Source organism: Macrobrachium rosenbergii, chromosome 37, assembly GCF_040412425.1.
Source record: "Macrobrachium rosenbergii isolate ZJJX-2024 chromosome 37, ASM4041242v1, whole genome shotgun sequence".
Classification (NCBI taxonomy): domain Eukaryota; kingdom Metazoa; phylum Arthropoda; class Malacostraca; order Decapoda; family Palaemonidae; genus Macrobrachium; species Macrobrachium rosenbergii.
In genome coordinates, this window is record NC_089777.1 from 27,252,370 (window position 1) to 27,264,036 (window position 11,667).

At 37.3% G+C, this 11,667-nt stretch overlaps 1 long non-coding RNA gene across 1 annotated transcript in view; it reads left to right on the top strand.

The window, feature by feature from the left end:
* Positions 1-11,667, top strand: part of LOC136825429 (uncharacterized) — a 549,285-nt gene that overhangs the window by 503,329 nt on the left and 34,289 nt on the right. Inside the window, exon 4 of the long non-coding RNA XR_010849339.1 lies at positions 818-884. This is a non-coding gene — a long non-coding RNA (uncharacterized lncRNA). The remainder of the gene's footprint in view (positions 1-817; positions 885-11,667) is intronic.

Genomic DNA, 11,667 nt, shown 5'->3' on the forward strand with positions numbered 1-11,667 from the left:
TTAAATTAAACCTTAGAACATTGACAAATGATCAGACATTAGAATTTGATAGGTTTCATATAATAATGAGTTTTCATTACAAAAAAATTGTCAGGTCCAAGCTCTAATATAAGCTATTTGTAATTGTAACAATAAGCCCTAATATGTTGGAAAATTATCAGCTTTCAGCCAATGTGCACATGTCACTAAGGTGAAACCTCAGGTCTTGTACTAATTGCAAGTATTATCATCAACCAGTACCACTTTTCTTCACATAAGTTTGTACCTACTATATACCTCTCGAGGTATATTGTTTCGACCCCGTTTCACAAGCAGATGTCCTCCGGAGGTGGGTAGAACCGTCAGTAAGGTTCTTTGCAGCGTGCCTTGGGCCCCTAGCTGCAACCACTTTCGTTCCTTTTACTGTACCTCCTTTCATATTCTCTTTCTGCCATCTTACTTTACACCCTCTCCTAAAAACTGATCCATATTCAATTAAATTCAATTAAAAAAGCAGACGTCCTGCACACATTTTGAACGGAGAGTAATTTTAGTCTTTCGCTCTTTTTCTATATCGACTTATGAGCAGTATGTGCTCATTTACCCAACATACTACTGAACTGTCGGAAGATGTGAATATCACATCCTGGTGGCTCAAGGAGATCTTAGGAGATTTAGTTAGATTATCATGGTGACACATTACCCCATGAGCTTAAGGGCCCTTTGTTGGACAGTACAATGTATGATCAATGAACCTTTGCATTATGAACATGCTGAAGTAAAGAAGAGGTGCATTCGAGAGTGATACCTGTACTCAGATTTTTACTTTTCCTTCCAGGAAGCTGATATTTTAGCCCACCCCGTCAAGAGCAGCAGGTAATCAGAGATATACGTGAAACAATGAGGTAAGTAAACTTTAAAATTTTTGAAATTAATGTTGGGTATTTATACATTAGGAAACGGTGTAAAAAATTCAGAAAACCTTTTTTTTATGGCTCTAGATATCAGCCCTCGGGCTGGGAGTTAAACAGTGGGCCTAGCGACACACTGGCCACGTGTCATAAGCATTGGGACCTGTCCCCCACTGGCTGTCGACCTAAGAAACAGGAGATCAGAGCCTGCCCTATGAGCCTACAGAGGCCCAGGAGGACTTTAACTTTACCTTTATTGGGGGGGGTTGAAAATTAGTCAGATAAATTGACCGGATTATCAGTCTTTCAAAAACGCTGCTGAGGGAGCAAGATCAGGGTAAGCTATCGGCCATTGGCAACCATGTTGAGGGTTTTGAATTCAGTGAAAAAAGTTTGTAGCCATACTTATTAGCACAAACTTCAAAACCTAAAATCGGCTGATTTAGGACAAATTGAAAGCAATTGTCGCGTAGAAAAAGTGCAAGAAGTGCATAGTTTGTTGTAATGGATGTAAATGAAAATAATTCATTGCCAGTCATGCCACATTTATTTGTTACACTGTGACTGTTTACAAAACACTGCATTTGCCTTTTATTTCTTCAGTTTTTAACTTCCGTATCTTAATTGCTTTTATGTCAATTTGGAAACCTGAACATTTACATTTTAGTATGTTATTCGTTCAGTAATTTGGATAATATTTCATAGGTTAGCAATCATACAAGTAATATTCATGACGGTTGTTATAAGAATTATTAGTGCAATTACTGCGTATCGTATTAATTATTTTTCTCATTTTTGGCAAAGAAAAAGATGGTTTTCAGTTTTATACTTGTAAATATGAAAGATTAATAACGGTACTGATTATTAAAGAATATATCTGGTTACTAGTTCCATAATGTTCATGGTATCTCTCTCTCTCTCTCTCTCTCTCTCTCTCTCTCTCTCTCTCTCTCTCTCTCTGTCATCAGTTTGAATCGTACATCTTGGCAGAGGTTACCGTGCATTTAAAATGTTAGGAGCTTATTTTAAAATCGTCCTTCTCTCTACATTGCAGTCACCAAAGCATATTGCTTTTAAAACTGGAGGAGCTGCCGCACAGGACTAGCAGCCTCATCCCAGATCCCAGATGGCTCTCTCTCTCTCTCTCTCTCTCTCTCTCTCTCTCTCTCTCTCTCTCTCTCTCTCTCTCTCTCTCTCTCTTGCCGATGAAAATGGTAGGATTATCGCATAGTACAGCTGACACTTGGTTAAAGCTAGCAACCTACAGCTCAATGTCCGGTTTTTTATGTATTCTTTTTGAAAGCTCTGTAGAAAATAGCAGCTTTAGATGAAAATTTCATGGAGAATTAACAACCTTTTGTCCTTTTTTTATCCAAATATGACGTTAGTTACAGCTACTAATAAATAAGTTAGTGGTGGTGAAATTCACAATTATGTCAGTGTAAATATATATTGTTTAAAACGAGAGCTTTCGAGAAACTGCTCGATTCCCCTTCACAATTGATAAGGGGAAGCTCTCGTTTGTATATACAGTATATTTTAATATGTATTTACAATGACATCGTCGTGGATTTCTTCCCTATTTCAGTGACTCGCGTAATTATGAGATTTTTATCAATCATTTAGTAACGACATTAAACACCAATTTTGGGGTAAATAGCAGTGATTCTCAAACTGGTTGCCATGGCATTCTGGGGTGCCACAGACAGTGCCTGCGGGTGTCGCAAGATTGCCATTGATTTTGTCTTGGCTAGATCATCTCAATGAACATTTGTAAAAAAAAAAAAAAAAAAAGTTTGCAAAAGTCTTCATATAATTATTATCAATGTGTCTACTCTAATTTATATATATATGTATATATATATATATATATATATATATATATATATATATATATATATATATATATATATATATATATATATATATGTATATATATATATATGCTTAAAGGTGATTATCATGTTTTTATGATATTTATATATATATATATATATATATATATATATATATATATATATATATATATATATATATATATATATATATATATATATATATGTTAAAGGTGATTATCATGTTTTTTTTTTATGTTAGTCTGCATTCACAACGCTTAAGTTTATCTAATTCTTCTGATATGCTATTTGTTTGTACAGTATATTTCTGCATGTACGGTGTGCTGATTTTGGTTTGAGTATGGATGATAATTTTATTCATTAAATAAGGAGTTAATTCGTGCGATATGGTGGGATGGTGAAGAAGGGGTGCCACGATAATGATTACATTAGTTAGGGTGCCATCGCTAAAAAAAAAGATTGAGAACCACTGGTGTAGTGAGATATATTGTCCCCACGCGGTTTGCAATCATTCCAAGAAAATAGATGGAAGTTTACCCCTCCCACTTTACAAACTTGGTAATTACGCACACTCCTGTTCATTAGAGACCCTTCTCATTAGGCTCAGTCTGCAGGATTTGCAAATATCTTTCCCCAGTGGAAATGGACGCCAGGTAACTCATTAAGTCTTGCCTGGCTACCCGGGTAGTCTTCGAATTGTTTTCATTTGCAAAGAGATCCTCATTACAAATGGAGTAACTCCATTACGCAATTTGGTTGAATATTTGTTCATTAAATGATGTTTTTATATATTTATTTTTCTTGGGATGTTTTCCTAGAGAGGTTCACTGGAGATATTGTATGCTTCCAAAACTTCGAGCTGCTGTGTATTCAATCTGCAGTGTACCATTATTTTATTATTATTCAGTAAATGAAACCTATTCATGTGGAACAAGCCCAGTGGCCATTGACTTGAAATTCAAGCTTCCAAAGAATTTGGTGTTCGGTAGGAAGAAGTAAGAGGAAGTAAAGGGAAATACAGAAAGTAGAGGTACCACTTATTAAAAAAAAAAAAGTAATAAATAAATGTATAGATAAAAATGTACCAGAATGCAAGAAGAATATTATTAGGGTAGTAATGTAATGCATTTTCGCTTGAGCTTCTGAAGTTCTAATTGCACGACATCCTCTGGGAAGCTGTTCCAGAGTCCAACGGTGTTTGGAATAAAGGACCTCTGGAACTGAAGTTCTACAGCGAGGCACATTTACTGCATATCGGTGATGCTGAATTATCGATATGGAGTTAGATAAATGAATAATTTGTTTTTTACCTAAAATAGCATCCTCTGACCATAAGATCAGCTGCCATGTGCCACCCAAATGATCAAATTGATTTCTGTTTTGATCTTCCCATCCATCAGTCAAAAGAGAGACTCTTGAATTGTATTTGCGGCATTCCTAATAGGACATTGCCAGTATTTTAATGACATATGCTTTTAGTATTTTAATTAAATGTGCTTTTTAATTTTTAATGAGATTTGCTTAATTTTAATGTCATTATTTATATATATATATATATATATATAAATATATATATATATATATATATATATATATATATATATATATATATATATATACACATATGTACATATATATACATATATATATACATATATATATATATATATATATATATATATATATATATATATATATATATATATATATATATCCCAGGTGTCGTATCTTTTATCAGTTACAATTCCCCTTCGGTGATATTCCCGAGGTGGGGCAAATTGGATATTAAACGTCACTGGTAGCTTAATTTTTGTGAATATAAAAAAGTAATAATATATATGTGCACATATATGTACACTAAATTGCAAGGTATACATACATAAAAAAGTTAAGTAATCGTATATACTCGTACTTACAACGTGCCGGAACGCACTGGTCCAAATTCCCATCCTCGTGGCTGTTTCACTCTTATTAAAATCGGGAAGAGAAGCCATCACAGCGACCTGAACCTCCACCATTATTATGATGAGGTGCAGTTGAACAAAAAAAAAATCTAAAACTTTCCCGTGAAGCTGGACAGAGCGGACGTCGTTTCGAGAGAAGGTATTCATTCGCTCAAAAGATATTTTTTCCATGTGCCTGCACTGATTACCATTTCGCTTTCAGGTCTGGCAGTGACGTGGTCACTGGTATGATGCGTGACTTACTGCTGTTAGCTGGAAGCAAGCAAGCAAAAATAATAAATATAATAAAAAGGACCACTGTCTAATCAATTCCGAATTTTGTCGTTTTTACTCTGAACGTTTTAACATAGCTAGCAGTGTGTTACATAACTTTCCCATGATTACTTTGTCCTGTAGGGGGCCAGTGCCATCAATGCACCTCGTTCGGTGCACTGTAAGCATTACCTGGAACCCCCTTTCATTCCTTTTATTATACCTCCGTTCATATTCTCTTTCTTCCATCTTATTGTCCACCAACCCACCCCTAACAATTGTTTCATGGTGCAACTGCGAGGTTCTCCTTTTGTTACACCTTAAAACCTTTTTACTCTCAATTTCTCTTTCAGCGCTGAATGATCTCATAGGTCCCAGTGGTCTTTAGCCTAAATTTCATATTCCAATTCCATGACTGTTTTGTTGCTAGCAATGTCATGGTTTCGATCACATTTTTATCATTGCTCGATATTTATTTCTGGGTAGCACTGCTTATCATCTGACATATTTTCTATGGGATATGATCTTAAGTTTGTAAATATGTCAGCGTGTGAAACTTTTTTCTGAAAAGTATTGATCTTCATTCAAACTGAAGTTTTTGTCTGCTAAATTCTTCGTATACAAGATATTGTTTCTAGTATTTTTATTTTATCAGCAGTTTAGTATTCATACTCATACTTACGGTTTTCTCTCTAAAAAGAGGAATCTATTGATACATAAACACTATTAGTAAAGAAATCGACGCTGTAAGGACGTCAATCTCCTTCCCATCACAAAGCACTGAATTGTTCATGAAGATGTCCGCTTCCTCGTGGTTGGGACAGCTGCTGAAGATTGAGGTTTCCCTGTAACGTCGACATTTTCACCTTCGGGTCATTTCTGTGGGACATTTGTGTGTGGTCTGTTTGCTGAAGACATGTAACAGACAGGAGAAGTCCTTTGTAAAACAGCGATCTGCGTGGAGACTGGTGTCTTGATATCCTATTCAGTCATTTTTGTTTGTCAGAAATGTCCCCATTAAGAGGGTGGTAAAGTGGCGAGATATATTCATAACTGTGTCATAACTGGTTACGATGCTTGTTTCCAAAGTTTTTATAATTATTCATCTTGTACCGTTATGACTTTGTAAGAAGGATTACTATTTTCAAATGTTCGTAGTTTCAGAAACGATCGAAGAGAGGTTAAATCGTAACCTTAAAAGCATGTAGTGTAGAGAGAGAGAGAGAGAGAGAGAGAGAGAGAGAGAGAGAGAGAGAGAGAGAGAGAGAATCACCAATGGTAACTTAGGAAAAGAAGTTTTTATCGGACTGACTCAATAATAATAATAATAATAATAATAATAATAATAACGTAACTTTTATTCTTCTTGGAATTGGTCCCTGTGAAGAGACTCGAGGAAACAGCTTAGGTGTCGATAACGTAGACCGCGTTGTTTTCCTTCCGTCATAAATTCTGCCAAAGAATACTGCCGTGAGGTATCTGGAATTTGACAGTTATTACCCGGAATGGATACTATCCAGGACAAAGTGTCACGGGAAGCAGTGTCGATGGTAGACAATAGTAGACATAAATGGCTACGAGAGAGAGATCGTATAATTCTTTGAGAGGAAGGGAAGAGCCCAGATGTTTGGTGATAATGTGCAATTTTCTTTCTTCTCTCTTAGGCCCATCGTATATTGTACCTGCCATCCCTACTGGCCTCCGAATCGTATTTTCATCGATTTCTTGTCCAAAGGCCATTTTCATATGTTTTGTCAGTGGCCATAGACGAGGGAGGTGAATTATCACCTAGACACACACACAAACTTGCTGAGAACTAGAAAGTTAACGCTTTCTAGACCGTCACCTCTAATGGAAACGGTGTATAGTTGAAATATATATATATATTATATATATATATATATATATATATATATATATATATATATATATATATATATATATATATATATATATATATATATATATATGTATGTATATATATTTTCACGGATTTATCCTTCCCTCATTTAGCCGCCAGTGCATCATTATCCTTGTAATGCCTTTTCTCCTTTCATTTGACTATGGGGACAGGGAATTATGGCGGGCGAAGTAGAAGCAAGCGTATTTTGAACCAGAGAACATCAGTTAAAGCCAGTTTTCACCAACGTAGGAATCACCTCCCCCACTCACCTGATCTGGGCTAAACAATGTAGACCCCCTTTTCGCCCCCATCACGTGATGGGGGAGTAGTTAGGTATCGCGAACTTAAGGGACATAGTGGGGCTGGCCGACAGGTAGGACCTTAACCTCTAAGCACTTAATCTGAAGGTTCCTTTCCCTCCACTCTTTTTGCTGGCTGTATGACTTTTTGCAGGTCCGATAGACCTACATCTCGACAAACGACACCGCGCATTCTCAGAGATGGGATCAGAGGCCTCCGAGACCCAGTCTAAGACGCATGTCCTGCGTCCCTTCCGCTCTCCGCTGGGTGAAAGCTACCTCGATGAACGGCCGAGTCGATCATGTTTTGGCGCCAACAACTGTAGATCAGGGAGTCATCATATCTGCCCAGTTGCAAATCTATGTCCCACTAGTTCTGACTGCCATCCAAATTTCGCAACCATTCCTGGTCGCAGCCTGATTGCAAGACTCCGTTGCTGGCCCCCACAGAAGTCATCTTAATGAACTGATTACCATTACCCTGGAATTCACGCCTTCCAATGTCCTGTTATCCGTAACCTGTTGTAATTTTTACATAAGAGTCAGTTGTCATCACGGGGTTGCTGTATCTGCGGCCCTTCATATTTACATTGCTCATTTGCAAATTACTGCATTATTGACCTACTGTATGTAATTTATGTGCCTGTAAATTGGTTACATGATACATTCTTTTTTTTCTCTTGCATATTTGCCCCAGTCTCTATAAATAAACCCCTTTTAATCGTAAAAGAAGTCTAATTCCAAATAGCAACCTTCCATTTATTACTCAAATCCAGGAAGTTCTAAGGTGAGTTCCCATAATTTTCATCTTTTGTTATAAACTCAGGCCCCCTTGGTTTAGAGGCAGTCCGTAACGATAAATTGTTCCAATTCTCTCCCCAACCAAGGACCCAGTTTGTAACAATATAGATAGATATATATATATATATATATATATATATATATATATATATATATATATATATATATATATATATGTGTATGTATATATATATATATATATATATATATATATATATATATATATATATATATAGTTTATATAGACTATAGAAAAATATATTAAATGTAGACTATAGAAAAAGTAAAGTACCTTAGTTTTACCAGACCACTGAACTGATTAACAGCTCTCCTAGGGCTGGCCCGAAGGATTAGACTTAATTTACGTGGCTAAGAACCAATTGGTTACTTAGCAACGGGACCTACAGCTTATTGTGGAATCCGAACCACATTATAGCGAGAAATGAATTTCTATCACCAGAAATAAATTCCTCTAACTCATCAGCCTCAAGAGCATTAGAGGCCGGGTTCGATTCTGGAGGTAGAATAATTGAGGCACGTTTTTGTTGATCAAGGCGGTGAACTATATACATGATAGTTAGCCAGGTGTGGTGGATTTCAACACAAGTTCCAGTCGACTCTACTGATTGTCAAGAAAAGTAAACTGATCATTCTGTCTCATCTCGACTGACTTGTTCTCAGAAATGTAAGGCGGGTAAGCCTTCTGGGGCCACCCACTAAAGGGGAGAGAAGAGGAGCATTGGTTTTAGTTTTCTGTAAAGGAAAACTATTGCGCCGGCTTTGTCCGTCCGTCCGCACTTTTTCTGTACACCCTCAGATCTTAAAAACTACTGGGGCTAGAGGGCTACAAATTGTTAGTTGATCATCCACCCTCAATCATCAAAGATACCAAATTGTAGCACTCTAGCCTCAGTAGTTTTTATTTTATTTAAGGTTTAAGTTAGCAATAATCGTGCTTCTGGCAACGATATAGGATAGGCCACCACCGGGCCATGGTTAGTTTCATGGTCCGCGGTTCATACAGCATTATACAGAGACCACCGAAAGATAGATCTATTTTCGGTAGCCTTGATTATACGCCGTAGCGGCTGTACAGAAAACTCAATTGCGCCGAAAAAACTTCAGCGCACTTTATACTTGTTTACTTATAGGGCTACGTTAGATTTTGAGCATAACTCTCCGATTCCCTTCTTAGAAACGAAACTTGGAATATCGTTGAATAAGTTAACGACTTGAATATCGTAAGGTGTTGTACACATGGTAAGCCGAGGGACAGATGTATGAATGATGTTACCAGTGGTTATTGATGAGCTAGGCTATACCCAAAAAAAAAAAGATCTTGCATGTATATATTTTTTATGGCGGATGGTAGTACATTAAATGTTATGTCTAAGAGAGAGGGAGAGAGAGAGAGAGAGAGAGAGAGAGAGAGGTGGGTGGAGGGGGAGTTCACAAACTCCCTTTCCAGAGCAGTCATACATATCTTAGCACTTACAGCGAAATTCTCTTTATGGTCTCCTCGTCCTTTCGTATCTTTATAGAGGAAAAGAAGAAAGACCATTTCTGGAATGCCATCTCTCATCCACTCTCCTCAAGTCCCTCCTCCTCTTCCTCCTCTTGAATTTTTGTCAAGTAGATCCATGTCGTCTGATAAAATAATCCTGGACGGTTGTAGCAGCCTGATTTTTTATTTATCTCATTAATTTTGAGTGACGGCTGCAGCGGCCGAATGGCGAGAATCCTTGTTTGCATTTAGTAAAGTGCTGGTTCGGTGGAGGTTTGGGCTCTGTGGCGCATCGAGCTCCTTCCTTATTCATAGGAGTGTTATGGGATCTGATTCTGCCGCCCGCGGTGTTCGTAGAATGGGAGGATCACATACCCCTTTTTTTTTTTTTTTTTTTTTTTTTTTTTTTTAGTACAGGACGGGGGTGTGAATCTCATCTGACGTCCTCTTTAATGACCGATGAACATTTGCCTGCTGGTCTCTGGCTGGTAATAAGTTGCTGTTATGACGACTGGTGGATATAATACGTGGATTTTGTTCCTCTTTTTGTGAAAATGGATCGTGATTATCTCGGCTATTCCATCGCATTCTGTCGCATCTCTGATTATTAAAAATCCAGTTAATATGGAAGTAGGACACTTGTAAATGACTGAGCGTAGCAATGGAATGTAATTTTTGATATTAGAAAATTGTTTGAAAAATATCAATTTCGCTTCTTATACGCAGGGATCGTTCACAATGCTCTCGGCCTCGCCAGGAAAGCGTTACAGTTCGTGCATTATTTTTCAACAATGCCTCCCTTATCCAAATGCTTTTGGCCCAACAATGTTTAAGTAATGTCATCCCGTCTCAAAAAAAAAATACATCTTCGTCATCCAAGTATTCCATCATAGCACTAGAAGCTACTCTGTGCCAGGTCAGGAGGAAGGGCCATTAGGCAACAATTCGAAGCGGCAGTTGACGACTTCAGTCATTCACCTGTTCTGACATGGATAGGATCATTATCTTCGTATAACAGCACACTTCCTTGCAGATTTCTGTGTTTCATCTTGATTGTATTTTTTTCCTGTCACATTTCTGATGTGAAACACCTTCAAAATCCCAAACCAGGGGGCGTTCACTGTACCGATAGACGCTACTTTATTTTAGTAGAAAGAACCATGGTTTTTCAGTTAACCTCCTTTTGATCTTTCATTCATGTTCAGGATTCCACAATAAGCTGTAGGTCCCGTTGCTAGGTAACTAGTTGGTTCTTAGCCACGTAAAATAAATCTAATCCTTCGGGCCAGCCCTAGGAGAGCTGTTAATCAGCTCAGTGGTCTGGTTAAAAGAGATATACTCAACTTCAGAGTAGTATAGATCATGTCCTCATAGATTTCCTCGGGTCTTACCCTTCTTCTGAAACAAAACTTATTGTGTCGCGTTTTTCCTTTGGATCTAAATACTTTTAAAAGGCTTCCTTGGCATTGTTATAAGGGCAGACAATTACAATGGTGATAACATGAAGAGACACAAAAAAGAATATTTTATATTAAATTTTATACGTAAGGCAACTTTTTGAGTGACCTTCCCACTGATTAATGAGACTTTTACATATTCATATTTAGAAATCATATTTAATTTATTAATTGATATTTTTCCCAAAAGCATTCGTAATCAAGTTTTATCTTGATAATCTAAACAATTGACCTCCTTTATAATGACAGCCTACCTACACCTTCAGTGATTCCTCTATTATATAATGAGACTTTTCCCCGTTCGTATTAGAAGGATTTTTTTATTAACTAATATTTCCCCAAAAACACTCGTAATCAAGAACTTTTATCTTGATAATCTAAAGCAAACTATTGGCCTCCTTTAGAGTGACAGCTTACGAGCACCTTGTTTCCAGTTAATGTTCTTCACTACCAGTATATTCTGTTAATTTTCTGAAACAGGAAATCCCACCTCCGTGAGATGGCGGGTTGAGCGGGCTTCGGATTTCAGCTTCTGTGTTGAAATTATCCCGAGATTTTGACGTTTTATGTCGGGGCTATAGTCTGTTCTGAAGGGAATGCCGGCGCTGGAACGACTCCTGGTAATTGGATCTGGAAGCTGTTATTCGGCATTTGCTCCGGTGTTGCCATATTCGGTTCTCCTCCAGAGCTTTGGCTTCTACGGCCTTTGATCTGTTCGCATCCTTCCCTGCCTTCGCCCCA